Raw genomic sequence first — 27,406 nt, 5'->3', positions numbered from 1 at the left:
AGGGACACCTCCTTAAAAGAAGAGAAACATAACTCCCCACTCTTTAAGTGTGGGCTGCAAATAGTGACTTCCTTCCAAACAGTAATTCTCAAAATTGTCAAGATCATCAAAAACAAGAAAAATCTGAGAAACTGTCACAACCAATAGGAGCGTAGAGAGACAATGACAACTAGATGTAATGTGCTGTCCCAGACAAGATGAACAAAACAACAGCACAGGGAAAAACAGTAAATCTGAATAAAGTACGGACTTTAGTTAATAATTATGTATCAGTATTGGTTCATGAATTGGGACAAATGTACCATACTCATGACAGGGAAAACTGTGTGAAGTATACAAGAATCCTCTATACTATCTTCTTGAGAGTTCTCTAAATCTAAAAACGTGCTAAAAATAATTTCAAGAGATCATAATCACTGTCTTCAAAGGCTCCTCCACCTTCCACCTCATAAAGTGGTTCTGCCTTAGTGGTTAATGTTAAGTCTAATATAACAACTTCCTTTGTTTTATTCTGAGACATGACCCAAAAAAGGTCACAAGGTATTAGATTTTTTTTTAGCCCAATTATCCAGCCGGGAAAAGCTGAGATAGCCATCTCCTACTGCCTCTTCCAGTTTTGCAGTCTGTGTCAACAACGTATCCTCAGCTTTAGTCTCCATCTGTCTGGTTAGCAGAATGTCCCCACAACAATCAAACTGGTGCTTTGGTTTTTTTCCTTTTAACTTCACCAAATGCTCTGCAGAACGGTTCCTCCATCAGACTGTAGGTTTATAGATAAGCGTGTTCCTCCCTCTTTATCAATCCTGTTTCTCCTCTTCTCTTCCATGGATGGGAGAGTCAATCCCATTCCTGTGGGTCTCAGGACCACTTGGGCAGGAAGCCCTGGGGGCAAACATCAACCCCCATTGTTAAAGAAAAGAAGTATAGGGGAAAGGAGTAGGACCTGCCATATGGGGTCCACTTGGCACATTCTGGACCACCTGCCTGCTAACACCAGTCCTCACTGGCTAAAAGTTCTTAACCAAGCAGTAGAGACATGCTGGGTGCAGCTTTGAGCCTTTGTTTTTGTTGTCCTTCCCTCCCATCTAGGCCATTTCCCTATTCCCTTGTTTCTTCCAGCTTCATTCATCTTGTGTGCCTCCCACACAGGAGTGATCTTCCCCTTCTCTCAACTCTCCTAAACCCCACCTTACGCACTTTGCATTCTTAGCACCATTGGTTTCATGAGCATTTTCTCCTCAACTACACTGCAAGCTCCTCACTGGGGAAAACTCCTCTGTCTCCTTTTCTGTATACACTTTGTGCACTGATCATTCAAATTGCCCAGTAAACATCAGCAAGTATTTGAAAGCTTGCCACTGAGTGTTTAATCTGCCAACAATGAGGTAGGCACATAATTACCTCCATTTTAGAGCTGCAAATGCTGAGGAATAAAGGAGCTGAGTGACTTCACTAGGGTTACATGGAAGTTGCAGAGCCTGAATATGAACCCAAATTCAAGCTCTTAATCACCTCAGTACATTCCACTGCCTCCTAATACACACTTACTAGTTAACTGATCTTTTACAGAGTCTAGGTATTTTAGTAAGTGGTGATCTCAGAAGGAAAATTTAAAATCTGGGTCTGATGGCCAAAAAGCACATGAAAAGATGCTCAGCATTACTAATTATTAGAGAAATGCAAATCAAAACTACAATGAGGTATCACCTCACACCAGTTAGAATGGCCATCATCAGAAAATCTACAAACAATAAATGTTGGAGAGGGTGTGGAGAAAAGGGAATCCTCTTGCACTGTTGGTGGGAATGTAAATTGATACAGCCACTATGGAGAACAGTATGCAGGTGCCTTAAAAAACTAAAAATAGAATTACCATATGACCCAGCAATCCCACTACTGGGCATATACCCAGAGAAAACCATAATTCAAAAAGACACATGCACCACAATGTTCATTGCAGCACTATTTACAATAGCCAGGAGATGGAAGCAACCTAAATGTCCATCAATAGAGGAATGGATAAAGAAAATGTGGTACATATATACACTGGAATATTACTCAGCCATAAAAAAGAATAAAATAATGCCATCTGCAGCAACATGGATGGACCTAGAAATTGTCATACTTAGTGAAGTAAGTTGCACACAGAAAGACAAATATCATATGATATCACTTATATGTGGAATTTAAAAGAAAAGGGTACAAATGAACTTACTTACAAAACATAAGTAGAGTCACGGATTTAGAAAACAAACTTATAGTTACTGGGGGATAAGGAGTGGGAGGGTAAATCAGGAGGCTGGGACTGACATATACTCATTACTGTCTATAAAACAGATAACTAGGGCTTCCCTGGTGGCACAGTGTTTAAGAATCTGCCTGCCAATGCAGGGGACATGGGTTCAAGCCCCGGTCCGGGAAGATCCCACATGCCGCGGAGCAACTAAGCCCCTGCACCACAGCTACTGAGCTTGAACTCTAGAGCCCGCGTGCCACAACTACTGAGCCCGCGTGCCACAACTACTGAAGCCTGCGCACCTCGAGCCCGTGCTCCGCAACGAGAAGCCACCACAATGAGAAGCCCGCGCACCACAACGAAGAGTAGCCTCCGCTCGCCGCAACTAGAGAAAGCCCGCACGCAGCAACAAAGACCAAATGCAGCCAGAAATAAAATAAATTAATTTTTTAAAAAACTGATAAGAACCTGCTGTATAGCACAGGGAATTCTACTCAATACTCTGTAATGGCCTATATGGGAAAAGAATCTTAAAAAAAAAAAAGAGTGGATATATGTATAACTGGTTCACTCTGCTATACACCTGAAACTATACAACATTGTAAATCAACTATACTCCAATAAGAATTAAAAAAAAAAAAAACCCTTGGTCTGTGGACCTCAAATGGACTGAGAAAATTTTTATTCAATTGTCCCTCCCCGCAAAAAACCTAAAAATCACAGAGTTTGTTTATAGCATAGACAGTAGGACTCATGGGAGACCGTACTTTTAAAAAAGTCTTTAGGAAATAGTGTGTTATCTGTGCAATTATTTGTGCAAATGTCTCTCCATGGATTTTAGTAATTCCATTGTATATATCCTGACTTTGTGCATCACCAAAATCCTTATTTGCATTTTTACTGAAAAAGAAATCATTTTCAGGGGCTGCCTGGGGCTGAACGGGAAAGGGTGAATTGGCTGCAAAAGGGGTACTGGATAACTTTTGGGGTGACAGAAATGTTCTAAAACTGGATGGTAATGATGGTTGCACCACTGTATAAGTTTACTAAAAGTCTTCCAAATACATACTTAAAATCGGTGAAATTTTGGCATATAAAGTCTACCTCAATAAAGCTGTATCAAAAACCACTTCTATAGCAAGTACTGTGGTTCGCCATCTTTCTTCACACATGAACCAGTCGGAGGGCTGGTGGACACAGAATGAACCAACAGAGGAAAACAAAATATGCAAGTCTGGACAGTTTGGACTGCAGTGCCAGGCTGGCTCATACACTTTGAGGAAACTGGGCAGAGGCAAGGCACCCTGCTAGAGGAGCAGCCAGCACCCAGCACCATCCCATATGGGCACAGACAACACAGCGAGGTCCTCTTCAACCATCTGCTTCTCATTTCCCCCGGGCAACTTTGTGGTTGGATGATCGGCTTCTTAGAAGAGTTCTAAAACTAAGTTACCACCAATTCAATGACACAAGTACACAAGTATTTACAGTCACCATGTAGCCCATGGCTAAATTAAGCCACTGTCCTTTCTATGAGAGGAAGACGGTGCTGAACTCCTCAGCAGGTGCAAAGCATCAAAATTGGTATAAGCCTCCAATTTCTTCATCATCATCATCTCCACCATCATCATCATCATCACTAGCAGCACCACCAGATGATGAGCTTTTAAAGGATGCCTGGGGCTTCCCTGGTGGCGCAGTGGCTGGGAGTCCGCCTGCCGATGCAGGGGACACGGGTTCGCGCCCCGGTCTGGGAAGATCCCACATGCCGCGGAGCAGCTGGGCCCGTGAGCCATGGCCGCTGAGCCTGCGCGTCCGGAGCCTGTGCTCCGCAACGGGAGAGGTCACAACAGTGAGAGGCCCGCGTACCGCAAAAAAAAAAAAAAAAGACTCACCAGGCTTTGCCTAAGGGACAGGCAGACCTCTCTGCTCTGCCCACTTCCTGCCATCACTCTCATGCCAGCTGCTACTGAACTCTGAGCACTCGCAGAAAGCTTTGCCCAGGGAAAAACACTGTCCTTCCTCCATCTCTTAGACGTGTTAATTACTCATCTTTCGGGCCCCACCAGCTTCTGTTTACCAGACCCACATGTCTGGTTCAGCTATCAGATTTGGGACCAGTGCCTCCTCTAATGACGTCCCTTTGCAAACAGTACGTAGCTATAGTTCTGAGTTTCCAAAAAAAAATCTGAATGAAGACTAAAACATACCGTAGCTGATTCCTAAGCAGATGAAAGGGAAAATGCTAGCAGAGGATTAAGTTAGAAATGGTGAGGGAATGAATTTCCTTTGAATCCTAAATATGCCAAAAACCAAATGAATACAGAGTTTCGGGTACTCCTTGAACAGCCCTATTAAGCAGAAGTGATCCATGTAATTCATTCTGTCAGCAAGTCTTTGGGATAAAGGGAATTGCTTTGGACAAGTTTTATTAAAAAAATAAACAAGAGATCTTTCTGCCTTCAGGGAACTTTCAATTCAACAGGGAAGACAAGACACGCCTGCAAATAACTGAAAATACACACTGAAAGGCAGGACGTCAGAGAAGTACACATAAAATGCTTATCTCCTCCACCTCCCTATTTACTCCAGTGCCACAAAGGTTTCAGGAGTTTCAGGAAGAATTCTACCTTGGGACTAGTTGACAGGAGCCCCTGGAAGAGGAAGAGGAATAGAATGAGCTCCCTTCCCATAACAAAAAGGAGTGCAATTTGCTTAATCTGAAATACTTCCTGAAATACAGTGAAAAACAGGCAATTCTGAAAAGCAAAGAGCATAATTCGAGCATTATGTGTGACTCTCTCAGAGAAATTTCATAGCTGTGTTCGCCCTCAGCACCAGCCTACCTTCAAACCTGAAGAGAACCAGCATCACACACTACAAACCCCAGGCTTAATTTGGAAACTGGAGGCTGGTTTTTACCCTAGCTCAAGCCACGTTCAGCATTTTTGCCACTCTTCTTTTAATTGCATTATCTTCCCCTAATTAAGGGTATCTGACTGGCTCCCCTATCTATTGTAAATTCCTTAAGGGCAAGGACCACTCATCTGGTTTTGCTCTTGCCTCCTTACCCCACTCCCTCGCTCTAAATGCTACTTACAAAAAGCTTTGCACATAAAAAGTGAAAGGAACTCACATTTACTTCGTTCCTACTACCCGCATTCCTTTAATTATTATTTAATTCTCTCAAGAACACACTGAAGTGGGCACCATTAGGCTCATTTCAGAGGCTGTTCTTTGCTAGGAAGACAAAGAGATTGAATTATCTCAGACCCTGTCCACTGTACACAATGCGATGTCAGGTTCCCCTCTCCTCACTTTCCCCTACAAAACATACACATCTTATCCAGACATCGGGAGCATCAGAAATCATACTGGTCAACAGATATTCATACACTGTTGTCACACTGAAATACTACAACTTTCAGACATCAAGAGTTCTAGAACAAGTCTCTAAGATTCTAAAGCGGCACTCAAACATGACCCATGATCCTTGAACTAAACTATCACACATATTAAAAAGGATCCATAGGGGTTTCCCTGGTGGCACAGTGGTTAAGAGTCTGCCTGTCAATGCAAGGGACACGGGTTCGAGCCCTGGCCCGGGAAGATCCCACATGCCGTGGAGCAACTAAGCCCGTGAGCCACAACTACTGAGCCTGAGCTCTAGAGCCTGCAAGCCACAACTACTGAGCCCACGTGCCACAATTACTGAAGCCTGAGCTCTAGAGCCTGCAAGTCACAACTACTGAGCCCACGTGCCACAACTACTGAAGCCTGCGCGCCTAGAGCCCGTGCTCTGCAACAAGAGAAGCCACGTCAATGAGAAGCCCGCACACTGCAACGAAGAGCAGCCCCCGCTCACCGCAACTAGAGAAAGCCTGCACACAGCAACAAAGACCCAACACAGCCAAAAATAAAATAAATAATTTTTAAAAGAAAAGGATCCATAGGCTTAAGAGTGACAGCCTTAAGAAGAGTGATGACTATGATGGTCATATCTATTCACTTGTTAACGGTTGAAGGGTGAGTAAAGGAGGACCAGGTTTCAACTACGACCGCAAGGAAAGTGCCTCAGTCGGGCACTAAAAATAAAAGTCACTATCAGGTTTAAGAGGCTTTACTTGCCTGGGCACCAAGTACTCCCCTCCACTCCCTCAGCTCTGGCCATTTGTACCGTTCCTCATACAGGCCAAAGGAGCTCTGCTTCAGAGCTTTGCACTTACTATCCTTCTACCTGGAATGCTTTTCCCAGTACAATTAACAGATATTGAATAGTTCACTTCTCTACTTCATTTAGATTTATGTTTGTGTTGGACTGAATGTTTGTATCCCCCCCAAAATTCCCATGCTGAAATTCTAACCCCCAATATTCTATTAGGATGTAGGGCCTTTGCAAGGTAATTGGGTCAAGAGGGTGGAGTCCTCATAATTGTGATTAGTGCCCTTATCAGAAGAGACATGAGAGAGCTTGCTTCCCCCCTCCTCTCTCTCTCTCTCTCTGCTCTCCCCCATATGAGGATACCATGAGAAGAAGGCCATTTGCAAACCTGGAAGCAGGCACTCACCAGACACATCTGTTGGGACCTTCACAAATGTTTGCTATTGAAGCTACCCAGCCTGTGGTGTACTTGCTAAAGCAGCCTGAGCTAAGACAAGTATAGTCCCCTCAGAGAGGTCTTCCTTGAACTTGCTTTCTAAAATAACATTCCTCCACCACCACTACCATCAGTCTACTCCTTATCCTGCTTTATTTTTTCTCTACAGCATCTTATGTTAAATTCTACATGTATTTTTTGTAAAATGTAAATTCTACATTTTCATCATTGGCCTCTCCCACTAGAATGGAATAATCCTAGTACCTAAAACCATGTCAATAGGCACTCAAATATCTGTTAAATTATTAGTGAACTTAAGTCAAGTACCTCTTTAGGAGACAGCTTCAAAGAAAAAGTCATCTTAGAATCAGTGAGCATGCACTGTATGTACTGTGGGGTGTTACACCCCTCATCCTACTGTGAGACATCACATAGTATCATAGCTAAAAGAGATGGTTCTGGAGCTGGACCACCTGTCTTTGAAACCTGGCTGTGTGGCCTCGAATAACATACTTATATCTCTACTCCATGGCTTCCTCACTTATAAAATGACAATAGTACCGACCTCACAGGTTGCTGTGAATATTAAACAAGTTAATGAATGTCTACTGTTTAAAAAATACCTAGAATGTAGTAAGTGCCCAAATAAGTGTTAGGTACATATCAGCAATGACTGCCATTTTAGGGCCCCTCCTTCTTTTATACAGCTTTCTAAACATAAACTATTTCCCCAGTATTTCTTATTTTATAATATTCAGCTCTCACCCTCTACCTGTTTTATTTCATGTTGCTTTTTATCTTTATGATCTAATGACCAATATACCAATGATTTATTTTTATCAAAGAAATGCATGTATGAGGTAATATATCATATGACATAAAGGACCTCATGAGAGTCACCATTTCTTGATTTTCCTATTCCTGCCATTAGTTCCATTCTCCCAAGACAACCATTCTTAAAATTTTCTATTTTGGTCTCAGTTATCTCCATAACTCTTGATAACATGCTTAAATCTCTTGTTCTTGACTCATATCAGGGACTTTCCTCATACTGCCCTGGTTTTCATCCAAAGTTTAATATATGTCATTGTTTTAATTCGTCTGTTCATAACCTTTGCAATTTTAAGTATTCAGGTCTTCATGTGTGTTTCCACCAACTTTCTTTTAAGTAAAACTGTCTTTATTCACAGACAACATGATTGTCTATGTAAAAAATTCTATGCATACTACAAAAAAGAAGTCATCAGAATGAATACGAGTTTAACACCTCACCAAATATAAGGATGGCAAATAAACACATGAGAAAATGCTCAACACCATTAGCCATTAGAGAAGTACAATTTAAAGCCACAATGAGGTACCCTTATACACCTATCTGAATATCTAAAATAAAAAAGACTAACCATACCAAGTGTTGATGAAGATGTGGAGCAACTGGAACTCTCATATGCCACCAATGGGAATGCAAGATGGCACAACTCCAGAATACCACCAACTTTTTTTTTTTTAATTTTATTTATCTTTGGCTGCATTGGGTCTTCATTGCTGCACACAGGCTTTCTCTGGTTGCAGCAAGCAGGGGCCACTCTTTATTGTGGCGCATGGGTATGTATGTATGTATGTATGTATGTATGTATGTACGTACGTATTTATTTATTTATTTATTTATTTAGGCTGTTGTGGCATGAGGACTTCTTAGCTGTGGCGTGCATGTGGGATCTAGTTCCCCGACCAGGGATCGAACCCAGACCCCCTTCACTGGGAGCCCAGAGTCTTAATCACTGGACCACCAGAGACGTCCCCCCACCAATTTTTAACAACTATATGTTACCCCCCATTTTAGGAGGTGAAAATATTAGCACATTTAACCCTTTCCTCTGTTTCCACATTCCACCTTCTGTCAGCTATACTTTTACTCTGTTGAGGTTGCTACAATTTGCTATCTAGCCTACCAACATAACCAAGTCCACCATACTTAGTCCATAGTCGACTCTAAGGGCAGAAAACTGAGAAAAAGCACCTGTATAGTTATGATTATGCCAGTATGCTCACAGCCAGGCTAAGGAAGGAATTAAGATTTTGGTCTCTTACTGTAGATCCCATGTCATGACTACAGATCCAGTATTGTTACCCCTATGCCAATGATGTTAAACTCTTTGAGTTCCCCTCACTTTTGATCAGGTATTACCTACATCAGTGACTCCAGTCAAACCTCTCTGCCGTGTGATACAGGTCACTGAACTATAAATATCTATATTATTAATTGAAGTTTTTATTAGCATTTGAGGAATGTCCAATTAACCTCAAGCAGCCTTAAGGATTCCACAGGTATTAAAAATGCTTCCTGAATGACCTCTAGGAGCTTCTCCTACTCCATCTAAATAGGCACTAATTGAAACACTGACCATTTTTGTATGTGAGGCACAGTATTAGGGGTGATAATGACCACCACATACCATTCAATCTAAACTGAATAAGCAATGAACTTGTTTAATACATTGAGCATCATGTCCTAGTTTGGACTCTATCATATGAATTATTTGCTGCCCACCAGCATTCTTTTTTTAAAAAAATTGAAATATGGTTAATTTACATTATATTGGTTTCAGATGTGCAGCACAGTGATTCAATATTTTTATAGATTATACTCCATTTAAAGTTATTACAAAATAATGGCTATATTTCCCTGAGCTCTAAAGTATATCCTTGTTGCTCATCTATATAACACAGAGTAGCATGTATATCTTAATCCCATGTCTCAATCTTACCCCTCTCTCCCTCTCCCCACTTGTAATTTCTAGCTTGTTTTCTATATCTGTGAGTCTATTTCATTATATACAATTGTTTTTTTTTTTTTAGATTCTACATATAAGAGATAACATAGTATTTGTTTTTCTCTGTCTGACTTACTTCATTAAGCAGAATACTCTCTAGGTTTATCCACTTTGTTGCTAACAGCAGAAGTTCATTCTTTTTATGGTTAAACGATATCCCACCATACACACACATGCACATGCACACACACACACACACACACACACACACACACACACACTTCTTTATCCATTCATCTGTTGATGGACACTTGGGTTGCTTCCATGTCTTGGCTATTGTAAATAATGCTGCTCAATGAACATTGAGGTGCATGTATCTTTTCAAAATAATATTTTGGTTTTTTCCAGAAGTATACCAAAGAGTGGAATTGCTGGATCACATGGTAGTTCAATTTTAAGTTTTTTGAGGAACCTCCATACTGTTTTCCATAGTCCTGCCCCAATTTACATTCCCAACAACAGTGTATGAGGGTTCTCTTTTCTCCACATCCTCACCAACATTTGCTATTTACTTTTTGATAATAGCTATTCTGACAGATGTGAAATGATATCTCACACAGTTTTGATTTGCATTTCACTGATGATTAGAGATGCTGAGCATCTTTTCATGTGCCTGTTGGCCATCTGTATGTCTTCTTTGGAAAAATGTCTATTCAGGTCTTCTGCCCATTTTTAATCAGGTTGTTTGTTTTTTTGATATATTTTGGCTATTAACCCCTTCTCATACATTTCATCTGCAAACATTCTCTCCCGTTCAGTAGATTGTCTTTTTGTGTTGTTGGTGGTGTCCTTTGCTGTGCAAAAACTTTTAAGTTTAATTAGGTCCCACTTGTTTATTTTGGCTTTTATTTCTTTCGCCTTATGAGACCGATCAAAAAAAAATATTGCTACAATTTATGTCAAAAGAGTGTTCTGCCTACTTTCTTTTCTAGGATTTTTACGGTTTCAGGTCTTACATTTAGGTAATCCATTTATTTTTGTATACAGTGTAAGGAAATGTTCTAATCTCATTCTTTCACATGTAGCTGTCCAGTTTTCCCAGTACCACTTACTGAAGTCTTTTCTCCATTGTATATTCTTACATCCTTCATCATAGATTAATCGACCGGCATTCTTTTTCTTTAACAAGTAAACATGAGTTTTGCTTTCTTCAACAAACCTCCACATCCAAGATCCATCCCTTTTTAAAGATCAGAGTATGCTGCTCTTCTCATCCATGCTGAGGGTGTGTTTAAATTCTGGAACTCTGTTCAGACAGACTTTAGCAAAGAGTCCCACTTTCACCCTTGGCCTCTGGGGATTGGGGAGGAGACTTCTTTTATGGGAACTCCATCACAGTAGATGCTACCAGCTTTGCTTCAGATTTCCTTATCCATGGGCTATAAAGGTGGTTGTCTGGAGCCTGACCTCCTTTTGTAATTCTTATGAAATAAATTCTCTAATGTAATGTGCATGATGCTTTTTTTCTAAGAACCTCAAAGGCCATCATTCCATTTGGCCTCACAACATACCTTTGAACGGGGCCAAGAGCCAATGTACAGATTCTCATTCCACAGATGAGAACAAAAAGGTACAAGAGAGGTCAAGCCACTTGACCATAGGTCACCAAAGTATCAGGAGAGGGACAGGATAAGCCAGAATCCCTGCTTCTAGGGACAGATCTCTCACTGCACCCAGATTCAGCCTGTGCAAATGTATGTGAAATGTTATTTTAAAACACAGGAAGTACAACCCAGTGAAACCTGGAGATAAACTCTGCTTGCAATAAGCAATGGTAGTTGTAGGGGAGTTGCCAAAAGATATATTCTCTTCCACTGAAAGTTTCAAATAGTGAGAATGATAAATGACAAGACTTATGCACTGGTTTTATGGACTTTTTTGCTAATTATGTTTCTTTTTTGTTTGTTTAGTGAGAAACAGAAACTTCTAGCCACAAACTTACTGTAAGTAGGCACTTTCAATTTAGTTCAAGGGACCTCAACTGCTCTAAATCCTTAGAGAACTTGGAGTTGTTCACCTTTTTCCTTATTTCTCTATAGAAGAATGAAAATAAACAAAAAGGTGTAGGAGCAGCTAGTGTGAAGGAGACACTGGAGCTGTCAAGCTGGGTGGGAAACATGAAGCGGGAGAAGATGTGGTCCCTGCTGTCAGGACTTGAGCCTGCATGGAGAGCTAAGTGGAGAACAAATGAAAAGTCAGCCTTGAGGGAAAGTTCCAAGAGAGTGGTAAGAGCAAGAATGCCAAAGGGAATGCGTGCCCGAGAAATCACTCTTGAGCATGTGTGGGGATCAGAGAAGTGGGATATATGTGGTGTCATGAAAGCCTGATGCCATTTCCCTCAACGGAGAAGAAAACGGAAGAAGATTCAGTAAGAGAAAAATGTAATGAGCCAAGGTGTAAAGAAATGAAATTGCAAAGGAAGATCAGGGAATGATGTCGGTTCTCAGACATGTTCTCTTCCTGGTCTACAAACCCTTCCGAAGCCTCGTCTAATCCCATGGCTTTAATCACAGGCAAGAGATCATAACGCTGTCTCCATCCCAGGCCTCTCTCCTCACCTCCACACTCATATACCTTGAAGTCCTGCAGGCATCTCGGTCTCATCCACGCCGATGGCTTGAATCGCTACCCAAAGACCCATGACCATAACACAGCCAGTGTCTCCATTGTGGACCTCTCTCCTTACAGCCACACTCCACCCAGATACCCCACAGGGATCTGAAATGCATGTTCAAAACTGAACTCATCATTACAGCCCTCCCACCTCTGCCACCACATACATGCTCCCTCTTCTCCATACTCTCTCTCTGTTGATCATCATTCTCCAATCTCTCCAGCTAGTCAAGCCAAAGCCAGAGAATTATCATCATCTACCTCTCCCATTCCCTCAAAATCCACATGCAAGTGGTAACAAGTCTTATCGATTCTTCCTCCTAAATCTCAAATTTGCTCACTCTTCCCTATCCCCTCCGTACCTGAATTCAGGTCTTCATCATCTCTCTTGTAACGATATCATCTCCTCTAACCAGTCTCCCTGTCTCCAGTCTCATTCCCACCTCATTCACCTCCCAAGCTGGAGGCCATGCTGCTGATCTAACCTAAGGCATGAGCTCATCACTCGTCTGTGAAAATCTTCTTCTTGTTGCCTCCCTGCCTATAGAAGAAAAGTTCAAACTCCTTAGCCCATCTGACAAGCTGCCCGTGGTCTGGCGCCAACATACCCCTCCAGCCCTATTTCCTCCCACCCACACCTACCCTACTCATTATCAGATATAGCTCCAAACATACCACAAACCTTTATGACTTCATTTCTTCCCATGTGTTGGGCTTGGTACAGAGTAAGAGTTTAAGAAATGGTAGTTGCTGTCAGTACTACAAGGATGACAATGACAGCAACGACAATGATGACGTTAGAGAACTAGGGCCAAACTGTGGATGCTCTTAAGGACCAAACCAAGGTACTTAGATTTGGGGCATAACAAAGCATCTAAGGATTTGGGGGCATGGAGGTGATGAAATTATAATCTCTGGTAGCAAGTATTATAACTGACTAAAGGGGGAGAGAGAGGGAGGTACAGGGGCCGTTTGGGAAGCTGCTACAATAGTCCAGGTAAGAAGCAGTTAATATAGGAAATACACGTGAAAATGGAAGAGAACTTTTCAAAAACTTCCTCAGGACTTGGTAGCTGCACAGAAACAAAGATGAGCAAGATAAAAAGATTGCTGAAATTTCAAAAGTAGGTTAAAAAAAAAAAAAGAGGGTATCTTTGATGAAAATCTAGAATTTAGGGAAGGAGACAGATTCAGGTTTTTGAAAGGCACAAGCTCAGATTTCATAATATAGGGATTTTTGACAGAGGCAAGAGTTGGGCTCACAAGAGCAGATAAGCAGCTAAGAGAGAGTGAGGCATGAATTATTAAATAGTTCTAAATGTAACAGACCAAAAAGCAAGAGATGGAAAAAAGACTAAAATTTGGCCATGAGCAAGGCTGCTCATTGGGAAAGGAACTTGAAGCAGCGGGAAGGCTAGAAGCTTGACTGTTAACATTTTACAAAGGAAGAGGGACCTAGGAAGTTGAAGAAAAGACAGATGTGGCTTAAGAAAATCATTCACTCAATAAACGTTAATTGAGAGCCATCTGCGCTGGACACTTTTCTAGGTGTTGGGCATACAAGAGCCAACAGGACACAGTCCCTCCCCTTGTGGAAGTTCACTTTCCAGTACAAGAGGCAGACAATGAAGAAAACAATAAAAACGGATTGTCAGGGAGTGCTGGTGACTGCCTCTAAAGCTGCTAGGGCTTATGGAGGATACTTTAGGCTCTAAAATGCTGCCAGGAGTCTTCTGACATATGTGGAAAGTGACTGTTCCTTACATATAGTTTGCACAAAATGAAATGATGCATCATGTTTACATTATAAATTGCCACGTAGGAGAGGAATTTTCTGAGAAACTGCAAAACTAAATAGTGAAGCCCAACTCCATACAAACCTTAAAAGCTGCATTTCCATTCGATCTTTTATAAACAAATATAAGCAAAGGCATGTTTCTCTCTTAATCCTTAGCATGAGAGACTGATTTCTCATTTTCCATAAATCTTCACCACTCTGCCTAAACTACATGTCTTGGGAAAAACAGCAAAGGGCATCATTTAAATAGAGCTTGCCAAAGCAATGACGCTACTGTTTGTTTCCATATGATGAATTCATAAGCCTAAGAACACTCTGGCTCACATCACTTCTTAAAAACAAGTTAAAATTTTCATATTCACCTTATTTGCTTTATTGTAGGTATTAAAGTTAGTTTTCCAATAGAAGATAGACATCAGAAGTCCTATACAATAGAAGTTTCTATGCAATTTCTCCAGTGGGACATGAAATAACCTTTGGTGATTTATAACCTCCAAGGGCATAAAATATTAAAAATGAAACTCTCACCAAAACACCCATAAATTACCACTCTGTTTAAATTAAATGAAAAAAGTCTATGAAAGTGTACTTTAGATCATAATATAGTAAACACAAATATTTTATACAAATAAAAAAGAAACCATGAATATCTCAGCCTAAAAAGGTAGCACTTTATTTACCTGAACAGCCCAAAAACAAGACATAAGAGAAACATGCTCTTTATTGGCCAATGAGCTAAGTGAATGAGAAAGAACTAAAGCTTGCTTCCTTGAGGCTCTCCCTCGAAAACCGTTTTTTCTTTCTTAAAATAAATTTCAAGTCAATGCATAAGATGAGTCTATTTCAGAAACACAATTCAGACAATATGGGTGTTATCTGGCTCCCAAGATCACAACAGATTCTCAGTAGCAAATGAGTGAGTGAAGGGTTATCACTGCTGAAAGCCATAGAAATAGCATCAAAAAACAAACAAAAAAATCAAGGCAGGTAAGATTTTCAAAAACAGCAAAGTGGGGCCGTTTGGTACAGGTGCAAAGAGCCTTGTATATGTGAATGAATCTGAAAGCTATCACTTTATTACAACATTAGAGACACACTCTATGCTGTATAATCTTTTAAAGAATCAGGGAAGGTTGTAGCAACTTTGGGGAAATTTTCTATACAAAAATTGGCTATAATAAATTTTGATTCTTAAATAAGCAAACCCTCAGTGATCAGGAAATTTATTCTAGAAGTAAAACAGCCTGCCCCAAAGTTCTGAGTACCTAAGAGTTCCCTGTTTTAAGCTTCTTTCATTTTGTGCTTGAACAAGCCAGTTAAAATTGGCAGGCTTGATGTCTCAATGAACTTCAGGCAGAAAAAAACCACACTGTCAAATTGTTCTTGACATATTTTTTAAGTAAGGTCTTTTTTTTCTTAAAGTACTATTCAGATTCTTGCTAAAATAAATTAGTAGGAACTTTACGGTGAACAGTATATGAAAAAATGTAGCCCTGCCCCAGTTTAAAGGTCATAGTTCATCATTGTAGATTATTTATCCTATGTAATTGACAAGGTGGCTTTATGAGTTACTTTCCCCCAACGCCAAGTTCTATCAGATGCCTACTTTCCCAATTTCACAATGCTTTTTGACAGAAATTAGAGACGCAAGAGGGAGGAGATATGGGGATACATGTATATGTATAGCTGATTCACTTTGTTATAAAGCAGAAACTAACACACCATTGTAAAGCAATTATACGCCAATAAAGATGTTAAAAAAAAAAAATTGCAGACGGAGCCTTATGGAGTTGTTCACTCACAACCCTCCCTGAACCCACAGGGATGGAAAGAGCACTGGATGAGAAGTCACACTCAGCTCCTCAATGAATGCACACATCTGGTCTGAGCTTCTGCACAGGCAGCACTGGAAGGGACAATAGGATAGATCTGTTTTCCAAATTGCAGGTCTCAGCCCATCAGTGGGGAGTAAAATCAATTTGGTGGATCATGATCAGTGTTTGGTAGAGTTTGGAGGTGGGATGGAACTTATCAGAAAATACTAGAGCACACTGCACGCAGTATAGCTAAGTATCGCTCCATGAAAGCTTTATTTTGAATATATTATTTATATTTTTATGTCTGTACTGGGTTACAACATAGAATGTGCTTCCTAAAGGGCACTGAGTTGGCCATAAAGGGTTGTGTAATGGACTGAATGTGTTTCAAATTCGTATTTTGAAATCCTAACCCCCAGTGTGATGGTATTAGAAGATGGGGCCTTTGGGAGGTAACAGAGCTATGAAGGTGGGGTCCTTATGAATGGGATTAGTGTCCTTATAAAAGGGATCCCAGAGAGCTCTCTTGCCCTCTTTCCACTGTATGACGACACAAAGAGAACTCAGCAGTCTGTAACCTGGAAGAGGGTTCTCACCAGAACCTGACCATGCTGGCACCCTGATCTCAGATTTCCAGCCTCCAGAACTGTGAGAAATAAACTTCTGTTGTTTGCAAGCCACCCAGTCTATGTTACTTCGTTTCAGTAGCTCGAACTAAGACAGTTTGGTACTTCTCAATTATTTACAGTCAAGGGACACCAAGTAACTGAAAAAGCCACGTGCAAAGATTAAATGCAAGCTTAGCTTAGGCTAATTTCTTTTCACTAGTTTCTGCAGGATCCTACAATCCTGCCTCGTATTCATCTTAAAAATACCTAGAACATCAAAGATAATGCTTTTGGCCTCCAACTAACTCCTTACTCAACAACTGCTTTTCTCTTATCTAAATAGCAGTCTCTGGTTCCTGTTAGAATAAGAGTGCACCTCGGGATTCCAGACCACTCTAAAATCTTGGTATTCGGTGTAGGTTGGGCGGTCCCTAGGATCACACTGGAGTCTTCATCCTGTGGCTTTAAGAGCAGCCGACTATAGTTATGACCGTGGCCTGACCACATTCCAGGGAGCAAAAGCATCAGAGTAGGATGCTGTTTAGAAGAGCAAGTCCTCAGACCTGTGTAAGAGTTCAGGGACCAAAACGTGTCTGCTTCCTGGAGGGCCTGGCTGGATGTGAGAGGTAAGGATCCAGCCAGCCAAGTCTAGGGTCCTCTCCAGCCATTTCAGTTGCTCTGGCTGCAGTATGGATGATGGATGGATTAGAGAAGAGCCAGGCTGGACTCAGGAGCCCAGGGAGGCGATGGCTAGAATCCAGCAGAGAGATGAGAAGCTGGACTAGGACAGAATCAGCAGAAACAATGAGAAGCAGACGGATGGAGGAGCTATTAAGCAAGCAAAATCCATAGAAATGGGTGATGGGTTAGATGTGGTGGATGAAAAGGACGGGGACAAGGATGGCTCCTAAGTTTCTGCCTTGTGCGAGATAGTGGCTAGTTGTGCCCATCACAGAGCTAAGCAACCTTGCAAGAGGATGAGGTATGAAGAGAAAATCAGGATTCTGGTCTTGGACATGAAAAACTTGAGGTGCCTTTGAGATATCCAGGTGCAATGTCAATTATGTAATCTAGAGCTCACAGAGAGGCCTAGGTTGGAGATACAAATTTTAGACTCACTTGTGTCCTCCTTTTTTAAACTCTTGTACCAAAACTACATTTCGAGGCACAACTGCATGAAGCAGAGAAAAGAATGTGGGCTTTAAAATCAGAAAAGCCAGAGATGGAACCTTGCCTTAGTGGCTCTGTGCCCATGAGCATGTACCTGCCTGATTAGGTTTCCATTTCCTCCTCTATCAGCAAGGATGCTGCAGCCCACTGTCAGAAGCATGGTGGAGATGAAAGAAACAGCACTTGAGAAGTGCCTGGAACACAGCAAGTTCTCAGCACAGTGGAGCCAGAACCATGTTTGTACTTTTTTGTATACCCCATGGCACCTGGTACTGTCCTGGCCAAGGGGTCCATCAGTATCTAGTATGATGAACTGACCTGAAATATTCAGAATTGTCAGTAAACCACAGTTTCCTAGACAACCACTAGCTCCCGAAATCATTCCTCCACCTGGGGTCCTACTGAAGCAACACCCAAACATAAGCTATGCATGGAGCGTGTCTTACCCCTCTTCAGCCACACCTCCCAGCCTTGGGAGTAACCATCACTTGGCAGGGCCAATGACTACCCAGAGCTTTTTTGTACTATCTAAAGTCCTAGACACCCAATCCAGTCATATGAAATTGTTTTCTTGTGATCCACAAGGATGTGAGAAAAGCAAAGACTGGCTTTGTTTCTCCTCTGGTATTTCTAGTGGAGCAGGCAGATGGCACCCTCTCCATGTATCCTGAAATTCACTTGGGAATACCAAGCACCTCAGGAGGCGTAGATTTTGAGCAATGGATTTAACATTTTCTGCCAATCTTGAGTGTGCATCAGAATCACCTGTTGCCAGATTGCTACGCCCCCATCCCCAGAGTTTCTGATTCAGCTGGCCTGGGGAACAGTATGAGAATTTGCATTTCTAACAAGTTCTCAGGTGATGCTGATGGTCGAGGGGCCACACCTGAGAACTACTGTCCTGGCTTCTTCCCTGAGACAGGGCTATTGATGTTTCTAACATTTAAAGAAAAACCAGCTGAGCTTGGGAAGTTTTACCTGGAGTGTCATAGGATGTTGCCTTGTATACTATCAGTAAGGTGTCTTAATTAGGAATTACATATGTTTGGGATTTAGGTACTTTCAGACCTTATTTTAATAGTTTTGGAACATTTTGTCTTATGCTTCATAATTTCTACTTATCTGTTCTCTGCTATTCATTTTTGAGTAAATAAAATGTGAGAACTCTTTAAATAGAGATACTACTTCATACTCATGCCAGAACCTATTCACCTAAACAAGCACTGTTTCCTCCTTCTGGAAGACCTAGCTATCCTTCTCATGGACCTGCTATAGCCAGCCTTTAAGAACTGTCTTCACAGCTCAACCTGCTTGGCTTGAGTGACCTCAGTGGTGGCTCAATTCATCCTGACAGGATGGATGGGACCTAGTCATTCATTCATTTACATGTTTACTGGGCACCTACTATATGTCAAGCACTTTCTTGAAAAACAGTGTTAACGAACCATGACCTCTGCCCTCAAGGAGCTTATAAATTGACTGTGAATTTGAGTAGAGGTGATAAAAAATAAACAAAAATGCATAAATGTATAAGTATCCACTGTGATAGGTGAAGAAAACATACGGAGAAAGTCCCCTTTAGGTTAGATGATCAGAGAAAGCCCCTAGGGGAGGTGATGTTTAAACTGATTAACTTAGAGAAGCTTAAAGTCCATTCTTGTCTGTGTACCCTGAGCCAAATTCACCCTTAAGCCACCCTGGGAGCTTTAAAAATATGTTTATCTGATACTTATAAAAAGTAAAAAGAATAATACATTTCATACTTATATTATTATTTCTGTTAAGGAAGAGAAAAAAAATCATTCCTAGGCATATTGGTTAAAAAAAGTTGGAGGTCTGGTGAATAAATACCATTTATGATGTAAAAAGAAGGACCACTATAAACTATTGAAACTAGTGTTTATCAGCCTGCCTGACATTTCTAAAATGGTCTGGAAAATAATAAAATCAGAATAATTATAAAACATTCCAAGGTTTTGAAGAATGATATCATGTAAATTCATAAATTGTTCAGTACACATTTATTAAATCCCCACCATTTCCCATGCAAAGTGCTAAGTTCCAAGAATACAAAGATAAAACATGATGCCTAACCTTTCCCACTGACAAATATTAGCTAAACACCTATCATGCACTTACCGCTTCCTCAAGCTGGTCACAGTTTTGCTTCTTTTTATTGCTACTGTTTTGTTTCCTTACTTTATCAACAAATGTCATGACCAAATGATCAAGAGATGATTATGATGGGCAAAATCCTGGATAAACCCTGGATAAACAATAAGGTCCTACTGTACAGCACAGGGAACTATACTATCCTCTGATAAACCATAATGGAAAAGAATTTTTAAAAGAATATATAACTGCTGTAGAGCAGAAATTAACACAACACTGTAAATCAACTATACTTAAGCAAAAAAAAAAGAAAACCCACTAACCAATAAGTAGAATCTATTGCATTTCCTGTGCCAGTCTATGGCTAACTATAACTTCCTCCTAAACCCCTTGCTCAGCATTACTGGATGGCAAAGTCTTAGATATCACCTTTCTCCTACAAAAGAGAGGAATGTTCTACAGTCCTGTGTCTTTAGTCCTGGGATTTTAGTTCCAACTCCAGGTAATTATACTTTCTAGGCCTCCAGGGCTTGCAAGCCCAACCCTTGCCTGAAGAACCTCTACTGAAAGACACACAAGCCCATTTTTAGTGGGAGCAATACTGCACACACAATGCTGTATAGTTCAATACAATACTCAATTTTATAATTGACTTTCTAAAACCCTGAGAGAAACAGGTCTCAAGAACTTGCTCACCCATATGTCAACTCCCACAGACATACTGCACACCTATTTTTAATTCATCCCATAAACAACACAGAAGACTTTCTACAAGAAGAATACACACTTCATGGAGTTGTCCTTTTAAACAGGGGTTTGTTTTAACTTAAAATGATAATACCAAGGAAATGCCAGTTGACTAGACATGTAACAACATCCCAATTATTATGTTTCAAATCTTCCCAAGAGTAACCTAATTTGAGTGGGATTCCTGTGTTTTCCTATATCATCTCCTTATACACCTCTGATGAAGTTAGTAGATGCAATTGAGAATGGAATACACAAAATCAAGCCTGGTTTCCCTGCCCTAATCTTTTATACTGAAAGGAACCTGACTGAATAAAATGCTTCATCAATGGCAGCCAATTTTGACTACACAGTACTTCAAAAATGTCATCAAGAGATTAAGTTTAGGGCTTCCCTGGTGGCGCAGTGGTTTAGAGTCCTCCTGCCCATGCAGGGGACACGGGTTCGTGCCCCGGTCCGGGAAGATTCCACATGCCGCGGAGCGTCTGGGCCCGTGAGCCATGGCTGCTGAACCTGCGCTCCGCAACGGGAGAGGCCACAGCAGTGAGAGGCCCGCATACCGCAAAAAAAAAAAAAAAAAAAAAAAAAAAAAAAAAAAAGAGATTAAGTTTAACATTTATTTAAAAAAAGAAAAATACTAAATAAAACAAAAGGCTAGGTTTCCTCCCTCCCCGATTTCCCTGGCATTTAGAAGAACTGCCATAGATAAGTCCACAAATGAACAGCTGAGCTGCATAATGCCCAGTTCTAACTGGGCAGCTTCTGAAAAAAAAAAAAAAAAAAAAAAGGACTCCTTCCAACCCCAGTTAATGTACTTGATACAAAGAGAACATGTTTCTGCAACAAATACATTTCAGGCTTGATGTTTTACAGAGTAACTAATGAAGGCTCCAGCCACAGGAAAAAAATTATTTTTCCAGGATATTAAATGTTTTGATTCACCGTTTAACAGAAGTACAAGTAAAATGAAAATGCAAATTAAATGTATACATATTTATGACTTTACCAATGTATGACAAGGCCACCTTTGGCTTCTGGCTTTATTAACCAGGAAGAGAAGCCTGGAAAACCACCACACATTTGTATTTCTATTCAAATAGTTCTCTCTGCCCAAGCACTGGTTGGAGCAAAGTATTAATTCTGAGTCCAGGGACATATATAAGCCAAGAGAATCACAGTGAATGGATGAAAATGGACATTGTCTCCTTAATTATCTGCTTGGACAAGAAGATATAAAAATATAAATACTAAACAATGTTAAAATGTGACAACTCGGGCTTCTCTGGTGGTGCAGTGGTTGAGAGTCCACCTGCCAATGCAGGGGACACGGGTTCGTGCCCCAGTCCAGGAAGATCCCACATGCCGCGGAGCGGCTGGGCCCGTGAGCCATGGCCCCTGAGCCTGCGTGTCCGGAGCCTGTGCTCCGCAACAGGAGAGGCCACAACAGTGAGAGGCCCGCGTACCGAAAAAAAAAAAAAAAAAAAAAAAAAAGTGTGACAACTCATTAATTACTAGTAAACAGAAATTTTCTGTTAACCTCTATGATTTCTAGAAGTCAAAAATTCACTTTCACCATAGAACCCCTAGCAAAACCTTGAGTAAGAACCTTAAGAATTCCACGTTAGCCCTGGTCGCTAAACATCTATCTGTTCGACCATGAGCAAGTCAATTCACCTCTCCAAGCCTCAGCTGTCTTACCCATAAAAGGTGCGAGTTTCTGAACTAGTTAATATACTAATTCTTTATCAGAAAGAAATCTACCTCAATCCCCAATGGCTGAATCTGTTAATAATATTTAAGACCCATTCTAATTATTTGTCATCATACTTCTAAAGGTAAAAACACTACTTTTGTGCTTATAGGACGAAGGGGTGGAAAGAGAAGAGGATTCTTAAAGGGAACAGAAACTAGGTTGGTTTTGTTAATTAGGTTCCCCCTCTGAAACCACGAGCCAGTATTAGCACCTGCTGAAATTTACCCAAATATAAGAGTGGTTGGTTTCTTCATCTCAAGACATACTCTTTCAGAAAATGGCACAAGTCAATTTCTAGGAACGTATATTTCAGCCAGTTACACATTACTAACAACTAAAGGGGCAGGGGGAGGCAAGCAAAAGAGCATGACATAGATGATGTGAGTCTACTGTCTACACGGAGAAATAAAAACTCTTCTTTATATGATGTATTCAGCAAGGAGAGACACAATGGGCACCTGCACCTGCCAGCTTCAGGAGGCATACCTCTTGTACGTAAATTACCTTATGGGTCAGCAGATGCTGCGAATTTACATGATAAGATGCTTTCTATGTTTTACAGCATGTGTTTTCCTTATGAGTGATTTCATTCCCTCCTTCACTCAGCAACTCTTCATTAAATACTTACTATATGCAAACCCCAAAGCCAAAAAAATAAATAAACAAAGGTATGAGTTGACTGTCTGGAATATTCAGGTGAATCTTGACATTTATTTTAGAGTAGTTCAGCCCCTGAGAATATTTCCAAATCAAAAAATAATACTAAATAATACAGATGCTAAGCTAAAGTGCACTTGGAATTTTCTTTCCCTTCATTAAGTGGTATGCGATGAAGAGGAACGGGGAGTAAATTAGAATACAGGTGGAATAGGTTATTAGCAAATTAGAATGCAGGTGGAATAGGTTATTAGCTAAATCCCCTAGTTAATACAGGGTGAAGATTTCTCTTTCCCCTAGAGAAAAATGATACCACTGGATTACAAATATATTGATAAGCATTATAGAATGCTAAAACTAGAAAGAGAAAAATAATACAAACCTCTTGTTTTATATGTGGGAGACTTGAGGCTCAAAGGTGGTAGAATTTGGTCCAGGTTATACAGCCAAATATAGTGCCAGAACTAGAACCCAGGTCACCAGCAGGCATGCTTAACAGTCTCTGGTGAATTGCATGTATTGTATCCCATGATGTGTCCTCATTCCTATCACAAGTGGAACAATGGCATAATCCACAAAGCAAAGGACTAGACATCAGAAGCTCTAAGTTCTAGTCCTGTAAGCTACTAGACATGATACTATAGAAAACTCTAATCACTTGTCTAAACCTCGGTTTCCTCATCTGTTGAAATGTGAACAGTAATTCACAGTAAGACAGTACAGACCACAATAAATGCAGAAGTCTGGCCATTGTAAAAACCTTATATAAGTACAGAACTAACACTGGGTGATGATAGTGGTGGTGGTGGTGATTTCACCACCTGAAATGGTGGTGAAACCCGGCTTCAACTCTAATTCCAGCCACTTGTTACCTTGATAAGTCATTGAACCTGTGAGCCTCACGTTCCTCCTGTGAATATGTGGTTAATAATCTTTGCCCTGCCTCCCTCAGAAATGGACAGAATTAAATGCTTTTCAGAGAGTACTAAAAAGCAATTACAAATAGCAAGGCATTGATGCAAATGTAAGGTATTATTACCAAATCCCTCTAGTCTTAATTTGGACAAAAATGTAACATGGTTTTATTATTCATTTTTTAACAGTTTTCCTCCTCAACTACGACATCACTATGCATTCAGTCTCAGACTTACCAGCTTTCTCATCAGTCTTCCTAAGTCTCCAAAGAACGCACCATTTCCCTCAGCTCAGAGATCATGTTTACTGCTTACTCAACTTCCCACTGGCATGGACTTGACCAAGAAAGGTTTTTTTCTAGGGCCTCCTTTCGACTGGAAACGCTCTGACAAAAGCTTCCATGAACACTATTCTACTTCATCACGTTAGAGGGGTAATGAATCCAACCCTTTGGCTTTTCTCCACTCCTAACAACTGCAGAACACTTCAGCCTTCACATAGAATGAGACAGAAGTCTGGGTGGATGCTTTTCACGGGAGGGGCAACAAGGGTTACCCAAACCCACGCTCAGTAGTATTGATGGGGAGACTGCTGCTTCTTTGCAGGAGACTAACACATTCTTAGGCCCAACCGGTCCCTCAAGAGTCATTCACCTTAGAGCTAGGGCCTCTGGCAGGCTGAGAATGTCACAGAAAAATAGTAAGGGCGGGGGCCGGTATTTTGGGTCTGCAATACGCTGCCTTTAACAAGGCATCAGAGTAACTAGCATTTCCTTGCTGAGAACCCTGATTTCAGTTGATCAGAAGAAAGAATTCATCAGCCTATCCAAACAACTTCTCTGGAACAGGTTTCTATCCAACCACGCTGGGCACGAGGGACAAGTGAGCCGAGGGTGGGGGGTTGGTAAGAACTGACAACAGGCTCATCTGCATAGATGAACGATAAGCAGACATTTGTTGTCTGCTGTTTTGGTGACTCCTGGCACCGGTGTGGCAAATCAAACCCCGGCATTCTCCCTCTCCGGTGCCCCACACTCCCACCCCCCCTCCCCAGCTGCTGAAGCGTCATGTTGACGGGGCTAGGGGAGAGAAGCAGGGGAAATGCAGAAGTCGGTTGCTGCATTTAGGCTGGAACCATACCGCACCTGTTCAACCCGGCTCCGGCGCCAAAAATGACCAAACACTGACTCGCAAGCCCCTCTTGAGATCCCAGGGGCGCCTAACAAGTTCTCCGCTGTTTAATACCGGGGAAGGGTGGTGGGAGATCTCTCTTTCTGCAGCCAAACTCAGCTGGCTCCTATTAAAGGGGAGGGGGCTGCTGCTTAAGTGAACCCAGAGTGGTCCCCGAGTGTCACTGCGGCTCCGGGGATCCGGGTGGTGAGCGGGTGGGTGCCCGCGGGGAGCGCGCAGCCGTGGCCCGGGGGAATGAAGGTCCCGCTTCGGTGGCCACGCGCACCCCCTACACCCTACCTCCAGCACAAGGCGGACAAAGTGAGAGCGTCGAGAGACCTCCAGGATTCATCCGAGACTCAGAGCCCCCAAGCTCGAGCCCAGAAAGAGGGTCGCGGGAGGAGGGGCCGGGGACGCACAGGAAACTTACCTCACCCGGACAGCATTCGGGCGCCTCCGGTGTCGAGACCAGTTGCGCCACAGTCTGCAAGTTATCGGGACGTTGTCGCTTCCCCCGGGCGAAAGGAGAGCAGTGCAGGCGAGGAGCGGGAGGGGCGGAGGATTGGCGGGGCGGGGCCGGGGCCGGGGCGCAGCTCGAGGAGCGGGCAGGTGCCGGGGCCCGAGCCACGGGGCCAAACTCGCCCCCGACGCGCCTCGGCGGGGGCGCGCGGCTGCGAGTGTGCAATGCGCGCGCGCCGCGGCGGGTGTGTGTCCCCGCTTTCCCCTTCCTTCCCCGCCGGTCCTCCGGCCAGACTGAGCCGCGAGCGGCCGCCAAAGCCCCAGCCGCTCCGAGCGGCTCCACAGCCGGGCGCGCTCTGGCCGCGGTGCCTTCGGGGTCGGGGGCCGAGGAGCAGGGCGCCCCCGGGCTCGGGCGCGGGTCCCGGTGCAGAGAGCGAGGCGCGGAGACCGAGTGGGCTGCGCGGCGGCGGCCGCGGCTCTGGGAGGCTGCAGGCCCCGCCCGCCGGCCGCCCAGGCTCTTCCCCTTTTCTCTCCACCCCCTCGCTCCATCCCCGCACGCCCTGCAGGGAAGGCAGAAGGGTTTGCAGCTGAGGCGGCGGGAGCCTCCGCTGCAGTCGGACTGGGCGTCCGAGTCGATACTCGGGGACAAGGCGCTCCGTCCCGCCGCCGAATGCCTAAGACAGAGAGCGGGGCTGGGGCGGGCCCCTCGATCTGGCCGGTTCCTTTAAGGCTCCAGGGCTAGCCAAGGGCTTTCCGGCGGTGCTCAAAGTCTTGTAGCCCCGGAAAACAGGGCTGTTAGGATAGGGCTCCCCGCCTCCTCAGCAACACCTGGTCGCCTGCCCTCTGGAACTCTGCTTGTGCCGAAGCCGCACTTAAGCACAGGTGTCCCCTTCACCAGGAAGGGACAAGCTAGTCTGAGGACAGCAGGTGTTCCCAGGAAGTAAGACCTACCAAACAGGTAGAAGTGGGTAGGCGAGGGGTCTTGGGAGAGAGAAGGCTGGAGGGACGTTGAGCACGGATAGGCGGTGATGGGGGTTCGGGCGTGGGGCCCTGGTAATCTCACCTGACGTCAGCCTAGCTGCGGAGAGGGCACGGGCCAGGTCTAAAGGACTCTTTTGCGGGGGGGGGGGGCGGGGGGAATGCTATCATGGAAGCTATAGCTAAATGTCCTTAATTGGAACCGAAAAGGGAGCGGATCTCTCCCAGCTGAATCAAAGCAAGTGGTATTTCTCACTCTCACCCCTTCCTTCCACCTTACCCTTATTTAAAAAACAAACGAACACACTCATGGGAAATGTGGGATACAATCTGTCCGAAAAAAGCCAACATTTCATAGTCCTTATCCTCAGATACCACCGGCTTGGCAAGCCAAAATGAATTTGTTTGAAAGGATACTCCGTTCGTTCTCAGCAAGTGAAAACCCTCTTTTTCAGTTTTGAAATCCTTTTTACTTCCCACCTCCCACCACATCAGCTCAGAATGGAGTGAAAGAATTCCTTGGTAACACATATCTGTTACACTGTTTTTCCAGCATACTTCTTCCAGATGTGTCTAGCCATCACTGGGAGTTTTAGGGCATCACTTTGTTTGTTTGTTTGTTTGGGTTTTTTTGTTTTTGTTTTTGTTTTTTTTGGCATCGCTTGTATAGGACCCTGTGACTCGTGTCTGGTTTTATCTTAGCATCCTAGGCTCTTCAAAGCTCAGAGCAAGAACACAAGTCTAGTCCAGCATGCTCACTTTACAGAAGTAAAAACTGAGACCCAAAGACATTAAGTGACCAAAGGGCGAGAACATAGGTTTCATGACTCCCAGAAACACTGGACTAACAAAGTTCAATTTGGGGTCTAAAGAGAAACGGGTGGAGGAAAGAGAAACAGATCAAAGAACGCTTCATCTGCCTGGTGTGAATCACTGTGCAGA

General features: G+C 42.7%; 1 protein-coding gene across 3 annotated transcripts in view; it reads right to left on the bottom strand.

The window, feature by feature from the left end:
• The window catches only part of PIP5K1B (phosphatidylinositol-4-phosphate 5-kinase type 1 beta), a 329,179-nt gene extending 303,629 nt beyond the window's left edge, over positions 1-25,550 (bottom strand). For all 3 annotated transcript variants that reach the window (XM_082612673.1, XM_082612672.1, XM_082612674.1), the window contains exon 1: positions 25,458-25,550. The gene's annotated coding sequence lies outside the window, so the exon portion shown is untranslated. The remainder of the gene's footprint in view (positions 1-25,457) is intronic.
• Between the last annotated feature and the right edge of the window lie 1,856 nt (positions 25,551-27,406).

This window comes from Mesoplodon mirus (assembly GCF_964341445.2).
Source record: "Mesoplodon mirus genome assembly, chromosome: 1".
NCBI classification, from domain to species: Eukaryota; Metazoa; Chordata; class Mammalia; order Artiodactyla; family Ziphiidae; genus Mesoplodon; species Mesoplodon mirus.
This window is presented reverse-complemented; position numbering and strand designations above follow the sequence as displayed.